We start from the raw sequence: 19,167 nt of genomic DNA, 5'->3' as shown, positions 1-19,167 counted from the left end.
CCTAGATACTTGCGTAGGCCTCTGAGACTGAAACTCACCTGATTAAGGAGATTAAGGGAAGAGGCTAAAGTAACATTTTTACACACAATCTTGAAGAGGAGACTTAGATGAATGTGACTACCCAAATCTGATGTGTACTCAGTTCTTTAAGAATATCATTGATACCGAATGCCTAATGGTCTCCGTCAGGCATTTTTGTTTTTATTTGTAATTGTAGTAAAAGACAGGTAAGATAAAATTTACTGTCTTCACCATTTTTAAGTGTTTGGTTCAGTAGTGTGCACCCAATTTCCAGAGTTTTATCCTCTTGCAAAAATGAAACTCTCTACTCATTAGTCAACGACTCCTCATTTTCCCCTTTACCCAGCCCTTGGCAAACCATTCTACTTTCTGTCTCGATGATTTGGACTTCTCTAAGTACCTCATATAAATGGAATCATACTGTATTTGTCTTTTTTGTGATTGGCTTATTTCTCTTGGCGTGATATCCTCAAGGTTTATCTACATTGTAGCATGTATCAGATTTCCTTCTTTTTAAAGGCTGAATAATATTCTATAGCATGTGTATACTACATTTTATTTATCCATTCATTGGTTGATGGACACTTAAGTTGTTTCTACCTCTTGGCTATTGTAAATAATGTTGCTATGAACATGGGTGTACAGATGTCTCTTTGAGATCCTGCTTTCAATACTTTTGGGTATAAAGCTAGGAGTAAAAAATTTTAAATTGTATGGTAATTCTATTTTTGATTTTTGAAGAACCATCACATTGTTTTCCATTTAGGCTACACCATGTTATATTCCCACCAACAGTGCTTAAGGGTTGCAATTTCTCCACATTCCTGCCAACATTAGTTATTTTGGTTTGTTTGTTTGTTTGTTTTACATTAACCATCGTAATGTGCATAAGGTAATATCTCTTTGTGGTTCTTATTTCATTTTCCCTAATGGTTAATGATATTGGGAATCTTTTCATATACTTATTTGCCATTTGAATATCATCTTTGTTGAAATATCACAATGAGTGGTAGGGGAGGGAGGGCATGAGAGCTTCCCCTAGAAACCCTCCCAACTCCCATTTAAATGAGGTTTCTGCTTATTAATCTTCACACTCTCACGTTTTTTTTAAATATGTTGTAAACAGATCAGTCAAGGAGGGTTGTCTGAAAGAGGAAGGCACCATAAAGCTTCTTAGAATTTCGAAGAGATGTGAAAACCTCCAAATCTTGTCACCAATGTGTAGCTCTTGAGTGTGTGTGTGGTATTCAATGTGTGTGTGTGTGTGTGTGTGTGTGTGTGTGTGTGTGTTGTTTCCCCATATTAAGCAATATCCAATACCAGCCGGGTGTCCTACAATTCAACTCAATTCTGACACCATCTACCATGAGAGAGCATCTGCTTCCACATGTTAAGGGCTCAGTCCCACAAGACTGCTCTCTACTTTGGATGCCAATCTCAAGTCGAAGTTGTTAACTGTGCTTCTGACTGACTGGCTATATATCACCTGTTCCCGTGACCCACTCCTTGGCTTTGATTAATTTGCTAGAGCAGCTCACAGAACTCAGAAAAACATTTAATTTACTAGATTATTGGTTTGTTATAAAATGATGTTAAAAAGTAGCAACCGGCCCCAAATGAAGTCACTTTTGCTAAGCCCCACAAAGACTTAACCACCTTACCAAACTGCAGTTTTATCCTCTATCAGAAGTGTAATTTTAAACCAATCGGTCTGGAATTTCCTGGTCAACACTAGTGAGATCATCTATTTTAAGACCCTTGCTGCCCTTACCCCAAGGAAATGCTCTTGCCTGAAACAATCCTTTCTTTTCTTTTGCTAATAACTTCTTTGTTCTGCCCAGTTTCTGCCTATGAAAACCTTCCATTTTATACCACTACTCAAAGCATCTCTCTACTTGCTAGATGGGATGCTACCCAATTCACGAATCACACAATAAAGCCAAGTGGATCTTCAAATTTCCTTGAGAAATTTTGTTACTTAGCAGGCTATAACTCAGGAACAACCAGATTAAAAATGCATAGTGCAAGGTATAGGGAAAAGAGAAGAAGCTTTCCTGACCTCTCTGAGCTCCATTCTCACAACCTAAACCAGTTCATCATCCCCAAAGCTCTCCAAACCCAATACTATGGGGCTTAACGAAGGCTTCATTACATAGGCATAATTGATTAAATCAGTGGCCATTGGTGATTGAACTTAATCTCTGCTCCTCACCACTCCTTGGAGGTCAGGAATAGCCTGAAAGATCAAATCCTTAAATCACATAGTTGGCTCCACTGGCAACCAGCTGCCATCTGTGGGTGTATTCCAAAAGTCACCTCATTAACATAAGAAGACAACCTTTATCTCTCTCACCAGTTAGGAAATTCCAAGGGTTTTAACAGCTCTTTGCCAGAAACTATACCTGACCAAATGTATGTTTTAGCTCACACCTTCCCTCTAGCATCAGCTGGATTTGGGCTCCGTGGATTAAGTTGAATGTGTCTGTTCTGAAAGAGCCCACCCCCTCACTGTGGGTCAGCTTTTTCATTATACTGTGACTGTCCAAAAGAGGGCCCAGAGAAGATCTCAGGAGGGGGAGACAGCCTGACCTAGCACAATTGTGCAACTATTTCCCGATAGATGTTTCTAGGGCATATTACAGCAATCCTCACTTACCAGAAGGGTACAGAGAAGAATTCCTAGCATTAAATAAAAATATATCACATCATCTGAATTCAGTTCCCAAGGCAAACAAACCTCCTCCCCCCCACCCAAAAAATCTTATTCAGTTAAACATTTAAATTGTAAGAGTTTCCTTGGATATTAGGCAGTGTTTTCAAATACAGCTTGTATCTCTGACTTGGCCAAAAATGCTGAACAGACTGTAATTCATGGTTGCTTCACTTATCTTTTCTTCCAGACTTGACTGCTGTTTAACAGGTCTACGGGATACCATGGTGGCTGCTGAGAGCTGGGGTTCTAAGGCACGCTGTTTGGTTTTACTTATTATTATTATTATTTTAACTTTTTAAAAATTAAGTTTATTAGGGTAACATTGGTTAATACAATTGTATAATTTTCAGGTGTACATTATGATTTGACATCTGTATATTCTACTGTATGTTTACTACCCAAAGTTTACTTTCCTTCAGTTACCATATATTTGATTCCCTTTACCCACTTCAGACTCCCCCTACTCCCCTATATTTGACCCCCTTTACCCCGTCTACCTCCCCGCTCCTCCCTCAACCCCTATGTTTGGTTTTAATATTTGCTCATTTTCTAAATGACTTTGGGGAAGTTACTTTATTTCTCTAGGTTTCAGTTTTCTCATCTGTAAAATGGGCATAATTGCAGCATTCATCCAGGGTAGTTTGAGGATTAAATGAGATAATAAATGTGAAGCATGCAGCTCCTGGAGTGAGGTTAGAGCTACCTAGTAGTGACAATTAAATGAGACTAAGCATAGAGCATATTGTCTGTGACATAGTAATACTTGTTAGCTGTTCTTTGAAAGGTTTAGAACGTCATTATTTGACTCCGTAGTGATCGGACCCATGTAAATTGGTTTACAAAATTCAGAGAAAGTGAGAAGACAAAAATTGAAGTTAACGACTTTCTTATTTGCATGAAATTTGTCATTGCCTTGGTCGAGGCTCAAAATCTTGAAGCCATCCTTACCTCTTAATCGCAACCCTCACTGCTGTTAGAAAACCAGAGGCCCATGTCACAGACATTAAGCAAAACATCCTCCCACACCAAGCACCAACAGAGCTGCAGAGTGGTAGCAACAGTGACACGAATGCCTTAATTTTTGATTCTCTCTCTCAGTTAAGCTGAGAGTATGATCAAAAGGGGGGACTTGTTAAAGAGAGAACCACAGGTGCAAAATAGCATCACTCATGCTAAAAGCCCATGATACCAAACTTAGATTGAATACGTGATCTGATTGTGGTTTCTCCCAGAAACATAATCACCTAGTCTGTAATTTTCTGTTCAGCACCATGGAGGTAATCTGTCACTGTGGGCCCTCTCTGTCCCCCCATAGAAAGAAGAGAGCATCTGCGTGATAAAACTCTTCCTGATATCTTCCCCTAAAAAAAGGTCCTGGCTCACGTACTCAGCTGAATTTTGGTTTTTGTGTGTATAACACTGCCAATTATTAAGTAAATCCTCTCAGTTCTATGTGGTGGTCTCCATTAGTCATCTTTTTCCCTTCTCTGGTGCCACTACCCACATTCCCTTTACTTCTTGCCTGGACAGTTGCAGCTGTCTTAAGGGACCTTTCTTCACTTCTGAACACTGCCTTCCCCACGACCACCTCTCAGTCTTGGCACATGAAAATGTAAGCTGGCCTAGGTATCACCCAGTCAGCTGATTCCCAAACAGCAGCACTTCAGAATCGCCATGGGAGCTTCTTAAAAACACGAATGCCAGGGTCCTGCCTGGATCTGGAACCTGTAGGTCTAGGGACTAATTTAATCTCCCTCAACCGGCCTCCCACTCCCACATTGTCCCTAGATATAGATATAGAGTTTATAGTTTATACCCTCATTTATAGATAAACCAAGGCCCCTGACAAAGTGCTTGTCTTGGTCTCCCGGGAAGGTCATTGGAGATCCACTGTCAGAATGCTCCTCCTCCTGAGGCACAGCCTAAATCATGCCTATTCTCAGTCAGAAACTTTCAGTGTCTTCCTTCTGCTTGCAGAATAAAGCCCAAATCCTTGAGCTTGTCACTTAAGGCTCTCTATGACCTGCTTTTAAACTCAATTTCTGTCTTTCAGAGCCCAAATTAGTCGCTTATCCTGGGTTCTCTGTTTCTTGGAGTCACCCTGCTCATCACCCCTGCTCAGCCCTGACATGCCCTTTGCTCCAGTGCCCACCTGCTGAAATCGCACTACGGTCTGTCCCTGTGGTTCTGCATGTCAAGGTTTTTAATTTTAATTGCAAACTATACATAACATATAATTTACCATCTGAACCATTTTGTGACAGAACAAGGGGCTGAGATCTCCCATTGTGTCAGAAATAGTATCTTTAGAGCAAGATCAGAGCTAACAACCAGCTTTCCCCCACCTCTTCATTTAGATCTCTGAATAATAACACAGACATACTACACAGCACTACTGTGCCGAGATAGCCAGCCAGGAGTTTCCAGTCAACCCTGGTCTGTGGATCAAACACGGAACACAAGAGAGGCCCGGAAAATTCCCACTTGGTATTTCTTCCAGACGGCTCAGAAAAATACTAAGCGGCTACACGAGAATGTTTTCCCAGAATAACAATGTTTTCCCTGATTGTAGTTTCTCGCTTCCCCAGCAATCCATTATTCCAGATGGACGATTCTCTGAATCGATCTGAGTATTCAGTTCATATATTCTTCTAGTGATCTAGGCATATTAACGTCGGATACAGTAGGCAGAGCCCGAGTTTTGACATAGTCTTTGTGTTTAATCCCCGGCTCTGCTGCTTTTCCTACTAAACTGCCCCTTCCACAGCATGAGGCCTGTGCATCCTGCAGAGCCCCAAAGCTTAGCTGGGCTCTGTGCTATGTTTAATGCCGTGCTTTCACCATTTTGGAATTTTTAATCCTTTCTGAACAAGGGTCCCCACCTTTTTGCTTGGCACTGGTACCACACATTCTGTAACTGGCCCTGGCTGCCAAGGCAGATCCGAAGTGGAGTCTGCAGTGTTGCACTTCTGGCAGGATTCCAGGTGGTGCTAAAGCTTCTGGATCACCCTCTGAGTAGCAAGGCTCAGTCTGCAGTTTGGCAGAGCAGCAACATGGAAGGAATCTGACAGCGGAGCCGAGATTCCTGGCAAGGGCCTGACTCACCACAAACTGTTAGGTGAGACAAAAATTTCTGTATATTTTAAACTTCTGTAGTTAGTTATAGCAATGGAGTCATACTTAACTAAAAGAAGTGAAGTAGAGCAAGTTGCACAGCTTGTTCTGTTCTTGGTTTAATTAGACTTTAACGATTTTGGGGAAATGGCTTTCTGTGAGGCGTGCCTGGGAACTGGCCAGTCGGGTCACACAAACTCAGGCTCTCTGGATCCCTCTTCCCCTGCTGAGGGGTGCTGACTGGAATGGCCTTTAGATCTGGGGATGATAGGCTGAGTGAGCAATTAGAGTAGACACTCAGACTTCCCACCCAGACCCGGCAGTGCAGCCCTGAATACCAGAGCTCAGGTTTGAAATTTGGGTCTAAACTCCGGCTAACATAAAGTTGCTGGTTGTTGTTGTCTAACTCATCTCCATTGCAGACTTTGTGACTCATATGTTCCTTGGATCCCCTAACCATAATGGCCATCGCATCACCCTGATTTTACCACAACTTCTAACTACTTCTTCTGTAGGAAAAATAAGTTATTTTAACCAAAATATTATGTGGTGTGTAGCAGATATAAGCTTGTTCTCGGAATGCCACCATGTCCCCAAACCTGTCAAAGCCCTGGAGCATTCCCGTTGCCTTATGGAGCACTGGGCTCCAGAGCAAGTTCCTCTGGGGTGGCATCTGTCTGTGGGGTCACAAGGTTCATGGCTGGTTCATTTCACAAGTCCACGGTAGTTACTCTGTCCTTCCCAGTTGCACCTGCCTCTCTCCCCTCTTGGCTAGCCAGTGTATTTTCCTCTTCTCTCTTTTATTCTCAGCCTAAGATTCCACCAGTCCCTTCATTCCTCAGTGTATTTACTTTGTTGATGCCGTGGGGAAGCTTGTGCTTTTCCATATGCTTTAGATAGGCACAGAGTATAGTGTATCAGACATGGCTAATGCACTCCGTCATCCACTCTGGCCCCTTCTCTTTCTCCAGCCACTGCTACAGGGTGAGTTCCACGGGGCCTTTGATCCTTTTCATGCAGGTGTAGCCTGGCAGCACCTCGCTTTGGGTCTACTTCCCGACCTCGTTCTTAATGCCCAGGGAAACCCCATGGGTCTCACTTGTGCACAGCCACAAAATGCAGGGAAGCGAACTTTTGAGGGCCCACCCTTGACACTGGAGCTGGAAGCCCAGATGATAGGTGTTTTAATTTGACTCTGCGGATAGTGCTGAGTTACTTCTTACTCTATTCCTTTGAAGGTCCCAGTGGGATGAGCTCCAGCTAGGAGTCTCTTACTCGTGGCCAGCTCTATGATTCATCCTTGAGTTGGCCTTCCTCTTGCCCTGGGTTACTCCCCAGTCTCTGGGATGCTTTCCAAGTAAAATAACTGGTAACCTGGCCTTAGAACTATCGGGAAGTGGCAGGGGAGGTAAGGCGGTGAAGTGGGAGGATTCTTCTATTCTTTGAGGCTTTATGTCCCAGGCTTAGTCTGTTATCAAAGATTAAGGGTCTATAAAGTAAGAAATAGATACTCAGCCATTACTGTTGGCTGGGTTTTCTCTCTGCCCACTCTGATGTCCCCAGATCCCCAGAGCTGAGCCCCTTGACATCCCTGCTTGCAGATCAGCCCAGCATGATGTAGAAAGTACTGAAGGATACTCAATGCAGGCAACCCTCCAATACAGTTTTGGGTACAGGGGAGACAAGCACATTACCACTTGCCATATACTGAATGACCCAAAAGGCCTGGGGTATCAAGGGGATAGACCACCTTGTGGTCCAGGCAACCTGATCCACAAAGAAGGTCTAATAACTCACACTATATACAATCTCTAGCCTCCGTAATACCATAAACTTAATAATAGAAAGTGTTTTATATATATATAATTATAAGTGTTTTATAATATATATAAGTGTTTTATATATATAAATATATAATATATATATTTATACATATATTAATGCCTATAGCACGTGGTATTTTTAGGTGGTCTCCCATCCAAGTACTAACCAGGCCCTACCCTGCTTAGTTTCTGAGATCAGCCGAGATTGGGCACGTTCAGGGAGGCATGGCCATAGAAAAGTGTCTTATTTATAGAGTGATATAAATATAAAATGTAAGTGACACCAACTCCCGGCCTCCCATTTCCCTGCCCTGGCTCTGGAACTGGCCATGTCCTTCCCAGGCATTCTCCTCTCAGGATGGTGTATCATGCTCTTCCTGGACCATTCTGGGGCTGTGATGGGCTCTCCAGCACCAGCCTGGAAGAGCTGGAGGGAGAAGGTTGGATCCCAGGGCACCATCTGATTAGAATGGATAAAATGCCAAACAGAGTCCATCCAAGCTATGACCAGGCTGGGTGGGGATTTCTACGTGTCCTCACTAATAAGCTCCTGCCCTCAGAATGGGGCTGTGTCTTGCCTTCATCTCTCCCCCAAACAATTCCACCAGCAATGGAGGCTTTTTTCTCACTGGCCTATTAACTAAGCCCCTGTCAGAAGACTAGAGAGTCTTATCATTATTTATAAATTCTTAAGGAGGTAGTGTAGGTTGAAGGAAGAGTCTCAAGTCAGACTGTCTGGTTGAAATCCTGGCTTTGCCACTCATTAGCTCTGTGACCTGGAGCAAGATACTCTCTGCACCCCAGTTTCATCATCTGAAAAATGATCTATACCAGAGAGTTGTTGTGATGCACTAAGAACAGTAAGAGGTGAGTAAATGTTAGCCATTATGACTACTGTCATTTTAAAATATTCTTCTGGCCAGTCTTCGTAATCACCAGTTCATTTTTTAACCAATAGTTAATATATCACACTGAACATACAGCAAGAGCTTTTCTTTTTTCATAAGGAGATAGCGATTATAGCATTCGTTAGAAAATTCCCTATGCCTGAGAGGACAGATTCTTTTGTTGATTTATCAAGACAATACTATACAAGAATTTTAAAACTTTTGTATAATATGGATATTATCTGAAATGCCTGCATAGTGTTCCTTTTATGGCAATGATACAAATTTAATGAATCATTTTCCTTTTCTACCCTAGACTTTAGTCTACTATTTATAATATTTTATAAAATATTTTTAAATGAAATATAATTCACATGCCAATTAAAATGTACAATAAGGTGGGGTTTTTTTAAAGTATATTTACAAGGTTTTACGAACATAATCTCGATGTAATTCCAGAAGATTTTCAACATCCCAGAAAAAAGCCTCATACTCTTTAGCAGTTACTCCCCAGTCCACTTTCTTTTAGTCCCTGACAACCACTCATCTTTCTGTCTCTTGGTTTTGCCAATTCTAAACAGTTTATAAAAATAAGATAATGTAATATGTGGCCTTTTGTGTCTGGCTTTTCTTATTTGGCACAATATTCTCAAGGTTTCTCTATGTTCAGAACTTCATTTTTTATGACTGATAATACGCCATTGTATGAATATATCACATTTTGTTTCAACACTCATTAATTGAAATAAATATTTGAGTTGCTTCCACTTTTTGGCTGTTTTGAATACTGCTGCTCTGAACATTGATGTACTCATTTCTATATGCATGAGCTTTGATTTATCTGGCGGGGGCGGGGGGGTCACCGAGAGGCAAAATTGCTGGCTAAGACAGTAACTTTACATTTAACATTAGGGGAACTGCCATGTCTTTCCAAAGTGGCTGCACTATGTCCCATCCCCACTGACAATGCATGAGGGTTCCAGTTTCTCCACTTTTTTGCCAACACTTGTTACTGTCTTTGATAATCTCCTTCCTAGTAGATGTGAAGTAGTATCTCATTGTGGTTTTGGTTTGCATTTTCCTAATGAGTAATGATGTTGAACATTTTTTCCATGTGCTTATTGGCCATTTCTATATCTTTGGAAAATAGCTGTTCTAAACTTTTGCTCAAATTCTTTCTCCAACCACTCTTGTCCTTGCCCCATGACTTCATGAACAAAACGGCGTTAGTCGCAGGGTTGAGGTCATGCATGGGCTCAGCTACATGGACTTCCACTCACCAATGCCAGCTGGCTACAAGGCCACTGAGTGCCCAATCTACCAGTAGCAGAGACCAACGCCAAGCCCCTGATATGGCACCATTGCCAAGGATGATCAGTCAGCTACCTAGTGACAGGCTGATCCATTGGACCACTTCCACTATGGAAGAGGCAATGCTTTTTCTTACTGAAATTAACACTCTGAATATAGATTTGCCTTCCCTGAATGCAATGCTTCGGCCAAAGTCTGTGGACTTACAGAATGCTTTATCCATCATCATGATATTCCATAGAGTTTTACTTGGGATCAAGACTACATTGTATAGCAAATGAAGTATGGCCTTGGGCCCACACTTAAAAAATTCTTTTGTCTACCCCTGAGAAACTAACTCTGACGGGATAGGGGAAAGATGATCCGACAGCAGTGAGTAAAGTGCTGTGAGAGCCAGAAACTCTGCCCCAGATCGTGAGGCATGGGTTACAGGGAAGGCTCTTTGAGGAAGGAGAATTTATATCTGAATCTAAATTCAAGGGTAGTGGAAATAAAGACGAAAGAAACTAATGTGAGTGCCATTCCTTTGGTAGAATGAAAAGGCCAAGACAAGGAAACCACCTAAGTATCCTTTGATAGAAGACTGAATAAAGAAGACGTGGTGTATCTATACAATGGAATAATACCTATCCATAAAAAAGATGAAATATTGCCATTAGTGACAACACGGATGTTTCTTGAGAGTATTATACTAAGCGAAATAAGTGAGATGAAAAAGGACAAGAACCATATGATTTCACTCATGTAGGACACAAAACAAAAAGCCACAAAGGAACAAACAAAAAGACAAAACTCATAGATAAGAGAGAACGGTGGGTACCAGAGGAGAAGGAGGGTGGAGGGAGGACATAGGCGGTAAGAGAATCAAATACATGGTGATGGGAGGAGACTAGGCTTGGGGTGGAGAGCACACAATAGAATATCCATTACAAAGTTGGACACCTGAAATTTATATATTATTAATTGACGTTATTCCTGATAAATTTAATTTTAACACTGGAAAAAAAAGAGAAAAGGAACCAGTTAATAATGTCATCAAGGTAGGGCTGCTGCTGGTGTTGGGGAGGCCAAGATGTGTCAGTTGCCAGAACTCCTGGGCTTAGGCTCCCAAAGTCTAATGGAAAGGGGACACTGAGGGGCAAGATGTAGAGTAAGGGGAGGAGACAGGACACAACTTATTGAGCAGTGAACAGTTGGGGACACAGAGAGGCCTGGGAATAGCAACAATATAATCAGAGAGGCGTCTGCATGACCAAGGGAAGAAGCGGTGGGAGATGTAAATATCAGGTCTGTGTTGTTGCTTCGATATCAGAAGAGAGTCCGTGTGGAGCAATCAGAATTTGGAAATCCTGTGTCTCAGTCAAGGCCACTCAGGCGACAGAAACCAGGCAGCAATTTGAAGAGGGAGGGTTTCGCATAAAGAATTATTAACTGGAAACAGGACATTGACTTCTAGGGGTATTACAGGAAGGAGTAAATCTGGGAAGGACCATTCCAAGACTGAGATTGAAACTTTGTGGGAAAGTGTGTGCCCACTGGACGGCAGAAGAAGTTTGCTGGGTAACACCAGCCAAAACTGACAAGTAAGAAACTAGAGGGCTCTGGAAAGAGGAGTAGGTCTGATAAGGAAAAGGGTTGGTACAGGGTGTTCGCCCTGTATGAAACTGTGTCCTGTACACAGAAACACACATGCACAGGCAAGGTCTTCATATGGGTGTCCAGCTTTTACCCCTTGGTATGAAACGGGCTGTCCTTATATCAAAGAATAACACAGTTTTCAACATTCGAACACTTAAGCCTTTATTAGATACCTATTATCTGGGAGTACCTGGGGGTCTGTACTCATGGACTTGGTATCTTTTCACTCAAGGGACTCAAAGCCTTATCTCCTGAGAGCTCAGTACTTGTCGGGCAGGCCGGCAGGTCTGATGTGATTGGGGTCGTTGCCACTGCGGCCCCATCTGTTGGCAGCTTGGTCAGTCTTCGAGTCCTCCACTCCATGGCCGCTGTCTCCATACTTAAAAAGGTCTGTGACTCTCTGAGAGTTCTCTCTGGCATCGCTGGAATGGAGGAGGGAGGTAGAAGATGAATAACGGATGGTGAGCAACAGACCCACCCTCCCATCTCTCTCCTTTCCAAGGAACTAATGACTCTGAGAGGAGCAAGGATGAAGGCACTAAAACCCTGACCGTGTGTGGATACAGCCCACTCAGCCTAGGGTGATCCCCCTCATTCTGTGTGGACAGCACCCACAGGGGATGGAATCATCTGTCCCACTAGACTTCATCTGGCTCTATCACCTCTCAGACCCCACAATGGACACAGAAGGGCAGGGTGGACAAGAAGATGAGAGACCACAGTCTCCAGAGGACACCTCTCTGGCCCTGGGCCCCTACTGCCTCTCCAGGTCAGCCCAGCTCTGCTCCCCCATCCCTGCATCTCAGGAGCATCTTGTTACCGGATCACTTTGGCAGCCCAGGCCCCCAGGTCCCCTTTGGGCAGCGTCGTAGTTCCCCCGGGCGTGGAAGTATTTGTCTGAATCTTTTAATTGGCTTCCCTCATGTCAGAGTAGGCTCTCCACATGTCTTTTGCCCCTGGAAAGGAAGGAAAATGTAAGATGAAGGTAATCACGTCCTGGCAAATTAGAGGAATAAACATTTTTCTTACACCAATAATATGATTTTAAGCTTTGATTACGCCATTTGGACATTATACTGAATTGAGACAAACATCCCTTTATTTTTCACTTCCTGGGCTGATGTTGTGAGAGTCACACTGGGTACAAGTTATATTGTGTTTGACTCTGTTCTAAGTTCTGTCGCTGCTTCGTTTTTGGCTGTGTGTGATGTATGTAAAGAAGAGGTGGGGTGGTGTTAATGGGTGTTTGGTTGTACAATGGACCTCCACCTGGAAAGATGCAGGGAACCCCCTGACTGTAGCAGGAGAACAAAGCTGATTCTGAGTGAGGTGCAGATGTGTGGGGCTCCCGCCTCCTCAATGGGAGACATTCATCCCTGTGGGCAAAGGGAGGACAGCTTGTCAGGACAACATCTGAACATCCGGGTACATTGGGTACCTGGGCAGCTGTCCGAGTTCACTCAGCTGGTAACAAAGGAGAGTTCCCTTAGAGAGCTGTAAAAAAACGCATAATAGGTGCAGAACAAGGGCAACCGACCCACCAGCTCTAAAATTCCGTGTCCTCCCAATCAAATGGACGAGTGTTGCCTCTCCAGAGTGGTCCTGCAGCGGACCTGAGGAAACACTGCGCCATGCTGAGACCATCATAGTGGGGCAATACACCATCACTCCTCTGGTCCTGAGGAAGGGTGGGGAAAACTAAAGGGAGTAGTGGGTAGAAGAAATCTGTTCAAAACAGAATAAAATGGCCAAGATTAACAAAAATTAACCAAATAAGAAAAAGAAAACTACAGTGTACAGGTGTAATCATACTTTTAGGTACTATCTCCATGAGCTAACTTGCCTTCATTGTATGCATGTATTATTTCAGGTGTTCACAAAGGTGGCTTTGTTGACAGGTATCATGTTTTATCTCTATTTATTCCCTCTGAGTCACTGACTTAAATAGATCCTTAGGATCCAGGCCTCCATAATAAGTATTTCCAAAATGTCCAACACATTTTGTCCCTTGTAGACAGCAACCCCGTATTGGTTCCCAATTTTTAGCATTCACAAAATCAACTGGGTGCTCCGAGAAGGCTGGATTTCTGGCTCAGACCCAGAAATTGTGACGCAGTGTTTGAGGAACCAGGCATCTGCATTTCTCAAAGCATTCCAGCCCCCACGCATGCTGTCCTTAACTTGTAAACAACTATTTAGAGATATGACAGAAAAATAATAACATCAAATAATTTTGTGAAATAAATTTTTGCTACTTTGCTATGGTTATAGTCAATTTAGAGTGTGGTCATATAGCTATCCCAGTAACCATCACCAGGCAATTCATTGTGCCATTTATTGTGGGGGGAGGAGCTCTGTGGACTTGTCCTCCTAGGTAGCACATCCCCGCTATTAGCCATTTGTTCGGATGAAGAACAGGATGTGTGTTCACAGACCCCTCAGTCTCCCATGCGCGCCCTTGTCTGGGAGGCAGCGTAGTCCCGTGCTTAATAGCAAGGTCTGGGCAGCTCAAGGGCCTGCGTAAATCCTGCTCTTGTTTAGTACTCTTAGCTATCTTAATGTCTTTGTGCCTCAGTTTCTCTGTTAAAGGTTAATAGTACCTGTATCCTACTATGTGTGTTCATTCTCACATGCAAATCTCTTATGACAGTGCCCAGCAGGTCTTAAAATCTCAGTCAATATTGGTTGTAATTACTAAGCGTCTGGGCGGTGGGAAAACACTCCGCACTTGTTTGATGCACTTTGTGCCTCAGTTTCTCTGTTAAAGGTTAATAGTACCTGTATCCTACTATGTGTGTTCATTCTCACATGCAAATCTCTTACGACAGTGCCCAGCAGGTCTTAAAATCTCAGTCAATATTGGTTGTAATTACTAAGCGTCTGGGCGGTGGGAAAACACTCCGCACTTGTTTGATGACCCACTTCGTGGCTACCTGAGATGGATAAATGAGTTGTCCTTCATGTCCCACTTGGGGGTATTGGAGGCCCACTTGCATTTAGAGAACCTGACCCTTAACTCCCAGATCTCTTTAATACTTAGGCTGAAAGTTGGGGTCCAGACCAGGGGATCCCTGTAGAATAAAGCAAATCTGACTAGAGAAACTAGAGGGTGGCAATATCAAAAAAATTGTACACTCTAAATCTACACAATGACATATGTCAAGTATATTTCAATTAATAAGTGCTGTTATAAATAGAGCACTCCTTTTCCACCCACTGTGGCATTTGCTCAGTGGGGATGTGGCCTCTGCTCAGGGAAAACTTGGGGTCAGTCAGATATAGGACCCCTGGCCACAGTCTTAGTTCCTTACCTTGACCAGCTTCCTTGAGAAAACTTGCCCATCTCTGGCTGCTGACACCCAGGACCAGGGAGCAGAAAATGATGATCACGGTAAGCTTCATCCTGCTGCAGATTTGAAAGAGACGCGCCAAGGATGATGCATGTTACGTTTGGGTTGAATTCAGGTTTTTCAGGGAGTAATCTGACTCATGTTGTATTCGAAATATAAACCCCACACTGTTTTATTTATATATATATATATATATATATATATATATATATATATATATATTTATTTATTTATTTATTTTTATTTATATTTATATATGTATAATATATACACTTGTGTATACATATGTGTGAATATGTAGATAGTTGATATATAGAGACAAATAGATAGAAATTCAGAAGATTCAGTTCATCATTTCCGTATCGCACTGGCATCCCAGTGATTTAACGTATGGGAAATTGCAACCGGTTTTTAAACCCATTTACATTTCAATCTTCTTCTGTCAGTCCTGAAACCCAACTTTACATGAAGTTTCCAAAAGGCATTTGAAGATTTTGTGACTGCTATACCTCTCTGTAACATGAGATGAGTTACTCAATCCATAAATGTAGAATGCCAGCTCTACCTATCACTAACTCACGCAGAAATAGCGTGTGGTAAAATCTCTACCCCGAACGTATTCACACCTAATTGTCAGAAAAGCATATTCAGCAAAGGCACAGAGAACGGGGAAGCAGAGAATCTGCAAGGAGGAAAGTTCTAGCACCTCATCTTGGCTCTTTACTCCTGCTGACACTCTTGGTGAAGCTGAGCTGCGTGTCCGCCCGTCTGGGAGATGAACCTGGTGCTTTATGTACTGACGTTTTCCTAATGGAACAAATGAGAACAGAGGTTTGAAGCAAAACACTGAGATGTGGGAAGTTCCTCTTGGTCAGAACACAGCTTCCAGAACACGATGGTCGTTTGTCACACACATCCAATTTTCCCAGATTTTGCAACGTGGCAGCTTTCAAGAATGTAGCAAGTTGGGATTTTCTGCTCATTTCTAGTCTCGCACCTGGTGGGGAAGGTTTTTCTCCCCTACACAACGATGTATTGACATTTGCTGTGAAGGATAATCAATATTAAAAGAGATTTCCTTAAAGGATGCGAGAATACTGGGCAAATAGAACAGCAGAATGGGCTCCTTGCAAGGAACAGCTCAGGAGGAAGCTGGGAACCCAGTGTTCGACATCAGGAAAAGAGAGACAACCCAGAAAAATAAAACTTCCAACACCCTCCAGGCGTGGACTCAGCATTGGCAAAGGGAGTCCTCCAGACTCGTGTACTCATGATCAGTTGCTACTGAAGGTCAAATGGCAGTTTATGTCTCGAGGACACTGAAATCCAGCAATATTGAATAGTAGTGTTGAAACTCGCTACAATGTCCTGTAGAAATGACACAGCATAAAAATGAGCCGGAATGGTCCACTGGCTGCCAAATTACCAGAATAGGAGAATCAGGAAGGATGCGAAGAAAGCCGGCATGCAGCAGAAGAATGCTGCTAGGCTGGGATGTTAGAGGAAAGCTGTTTCAACCAGAAAAGCAGGACTGGAATTTACTGTGGGAGATTAGTAAAATAATCTTGGGTAGAAATTTCATGCAGGTGCTATTCTTGCGATGAAGTTCACGGTGCAATCACCTGCCACCTCTCTGCCCCTTCATCCATTGGGGAAATGTGTCAGTGTTTTGGATTTCCCTAGAGAAGAAAGAATTATGGGTGCCTAAGGTGGCAGAGATGATGGGGCATCCAGAGGATAGATGTGGTCTTTCTCATAGTGGGATCCCGGGTGGGGACCTGAACATAACAGTAGCCCAGGGAGTACCCGTTCAGGATTCTGCCTGGAGTGCTTGCCGGGAGACGAGGCATGTCAGCAGTGCACTCGAGAGTAGAGAAGCATCTCCAAGCAAATAGTGGAAGCTTGAGAGCTGAGATGTAACAAGGTGGTAATTAAGAGCCAGGAAGGAGGTGAGTCTTGTGCTCAAGCAGTAACCCAGAGAAGAATGAGGACAAAGTACTCGTTCCAACTTGTTATAAGACTAGAGGAATTATGAGTAGGACACGAGAAAGAGGAGTGGTGACCCAGGATGAAGCAAATCCGCCCCGGATCACACTAGTTCGGGAATCCTTGCGTTAGATTAGATCCTGCGAAGATTAGGAGCGATGCCTCTTTCTGGGTCTGGGTCATCTTTCAAGTCATGTGGCATAATGAGATGAAAGTGGTAAGACAGGCGATGGTCAAGGACTTCCCTGTGCCTTTGGTTCTTATCCAAAGCAATGGTAAGCAACACTCGGACATTCCCCTCACAACCTCCATTCCGGAGGAGATGGATTCCCCGTGGTCTGCATGGCGTATACATAGGTCCCTGAGCTTTTGGCTCACTCGGTCCTAGAAGTGGACATGGCAGAGGAAGGGGGCAGCTGTCAACCAACATTGGTCACGGATGTGCTTGGAGACTGCTTCACAGAGAGGGCATCTGATGTCCAGACTCCCTTTCTCTTACTTTCCTCAGGGCAGAAATCGTGGGCCAGTGACCACATTCTGTTATAATTACTGGACTCCCTCTCTGGACATTCAGTGCTGGAGATCCTCTCCCCACTCTCTCACATCATCAGATCATTCTCTTCTTTGGTAGAATCATCAGAGGGAAAGCTAGTGCAATTTCTAGACACCGGGAAGAACTAACTCCTCACAGAGACTTTGAGAAGCATTTCAAATTCTCCTCCTTTGTCACTTAATGTATTCTGTCTTCTGGGAAGGGACACACAGTTTCTTGCATGTCCACGTTTAGAACAATAGACAATAGTGGCAGTCAGCTATTTCCACTTGTTTCTGATGTAAAAGAAAGCCATGCCGTCATGGTGATAGAGAATCTGCAGCCCTTAAAGGGATTTCCCCAAAATGTTTGTTTAAAAATTCCATTAGAGAATTAATAACATCAGCTCCAGTCCTGGTTTTCAGAGCCAGTCTCAGTGCCTGTTGTCCCAGTCTAATCGTTAATAGTGACGCCTCTTTTCACTCTCCAAAGTGACCTGGTTTATCTACTGAAGGAGGTGCTACCCCTACTCTGATAGCCATGTGTGACCAGACTACTGGGGAGCCTAAGAGATCTCCATTTTCTGATACAATTAATTTAAGTGAAAGAGAAGAACAATAGTGCTATTAGAAATTAGAAAACTAAAGTAAAAAATAAGCCCCACGGGTTCCCATGACCAAGAATGGTACCTGAGGCCTAAGTCCCAGATTCAGGGAGAGTAGGTAGAATGATGTGACTATAAAATGAAGAAAGTAATGGTATCGGCCTCATAGAGTCGTTGTCAGGATGAAATGACAACAGGATGAAATGCGCAAAGGACTTGGATCAGTTCTGGGCACATATAAAACGCTTAACAGATTTTAGCTCTCCCAGCTTAACAAGAAAATTCATAATAATTTGCATTTCAGAAGACAGAAAGATTAATTATATGTTGTTATCAGTAACACAGGATTAACACAGTAGTTAGGCTACCTATCAGAATTACAGATTTAAAGATCAAGTTTTCATTTTATAGGACTTTCCCCCAACATTAATGAGCGCCTTGTCCAACAAAGTACATTGACACCAATGTCATTGCAGATTAATCCATAACAGCCCTAATTTAAAAGTTTAATTATTCAATCACATAGAATATTTACATAATGGGATATTACACACCAACAAACAAGAACAAACAGTTGATATAAGCAACAATGGAGGCATTTTTTAGATGGCACGGACAGAAATTGGTTGATAACTGGATTTGTAGATGTTGCTGAGAAATGGACAGAAGATCAAGGTGGCAGTTGCTGGGGCAGAATTCCTCAGTCCAATCCTCCCATGGCCTTGTCCCATTCCCCAGTGTCTGACACCACCAAGGAACTTACCCTTAAAGGAATTAACCCTGGACAGAGAAGGAGGCAAGCCCAAGTGGCAGGGAGGAGGGTGGCCTGACACGGAAGGGCCTGGAAGTGACATAAATATAACGAGAGGGGCTTGTAAAGGGGAATTGGTCTGATTAAGGGAACACCTGTTGCACGGTGTCTGTCCTGTACAGCACTAAGATTGTATCCCCTACAAACAAACACACAGGCACAGACGAGGCATTCATGCGTGTCTTCAGACGGGTCTTCAGCCTGTGGTACCAAACGGGCAGTCCTTACAGCGTAGAATGACACACAGTTTTCAACACTCAATCTCTTAAGCATTTATTAGACACCTATCATGTGCTCTCTATCAGCACCCAGAGGTATACAACTCAATGATTCTGGGCTCGCAGCCCCATCTCCTGAGAGCAGAGTGAGGAGGAAGC

The 19,167-nt window shown here is 43.1% G+C and overlaps 2 pseudogenes; both read right to left on the bottom strand.

The window, feature by feature from the left end:
- Positions 1-7,789: 7,789 nt before the first annotated feature.
- LOC120593645 (uncharacterized) lies at positions 7,790-7,908 on the bottom strand (annotated as a pseudogene).
- A 3,735-nt stretch (positions 7,909-11,643) lies between these two features.
- Positions 11,644-15,770, bottom strand: LOC120593628 (serum amyloid A-2 protein-like; annotated as a pseudogene).
- Positions 15,771-19,167: the final 3,397 nt, after the last annotated feature.

This window comes from Pteropus medius, unplaced genomic scaffold (assembly GCF_902729225.1).
Source record: "Pteropus medius unplaced genomic scaffold, Ma_sr-lr_union100, whole genome shotgun sequence".
Lineage (NCBI taxonomy): Eukaryota > Metazoa > Chordata > Mammalia > Chiroptera > Pteropodidae > Pteropus > Pteropus medius.
Note: the sequence above shows the minus strand (reverse complement) of the source record. Positions and strands in the feature narration are given on the sequence as shown.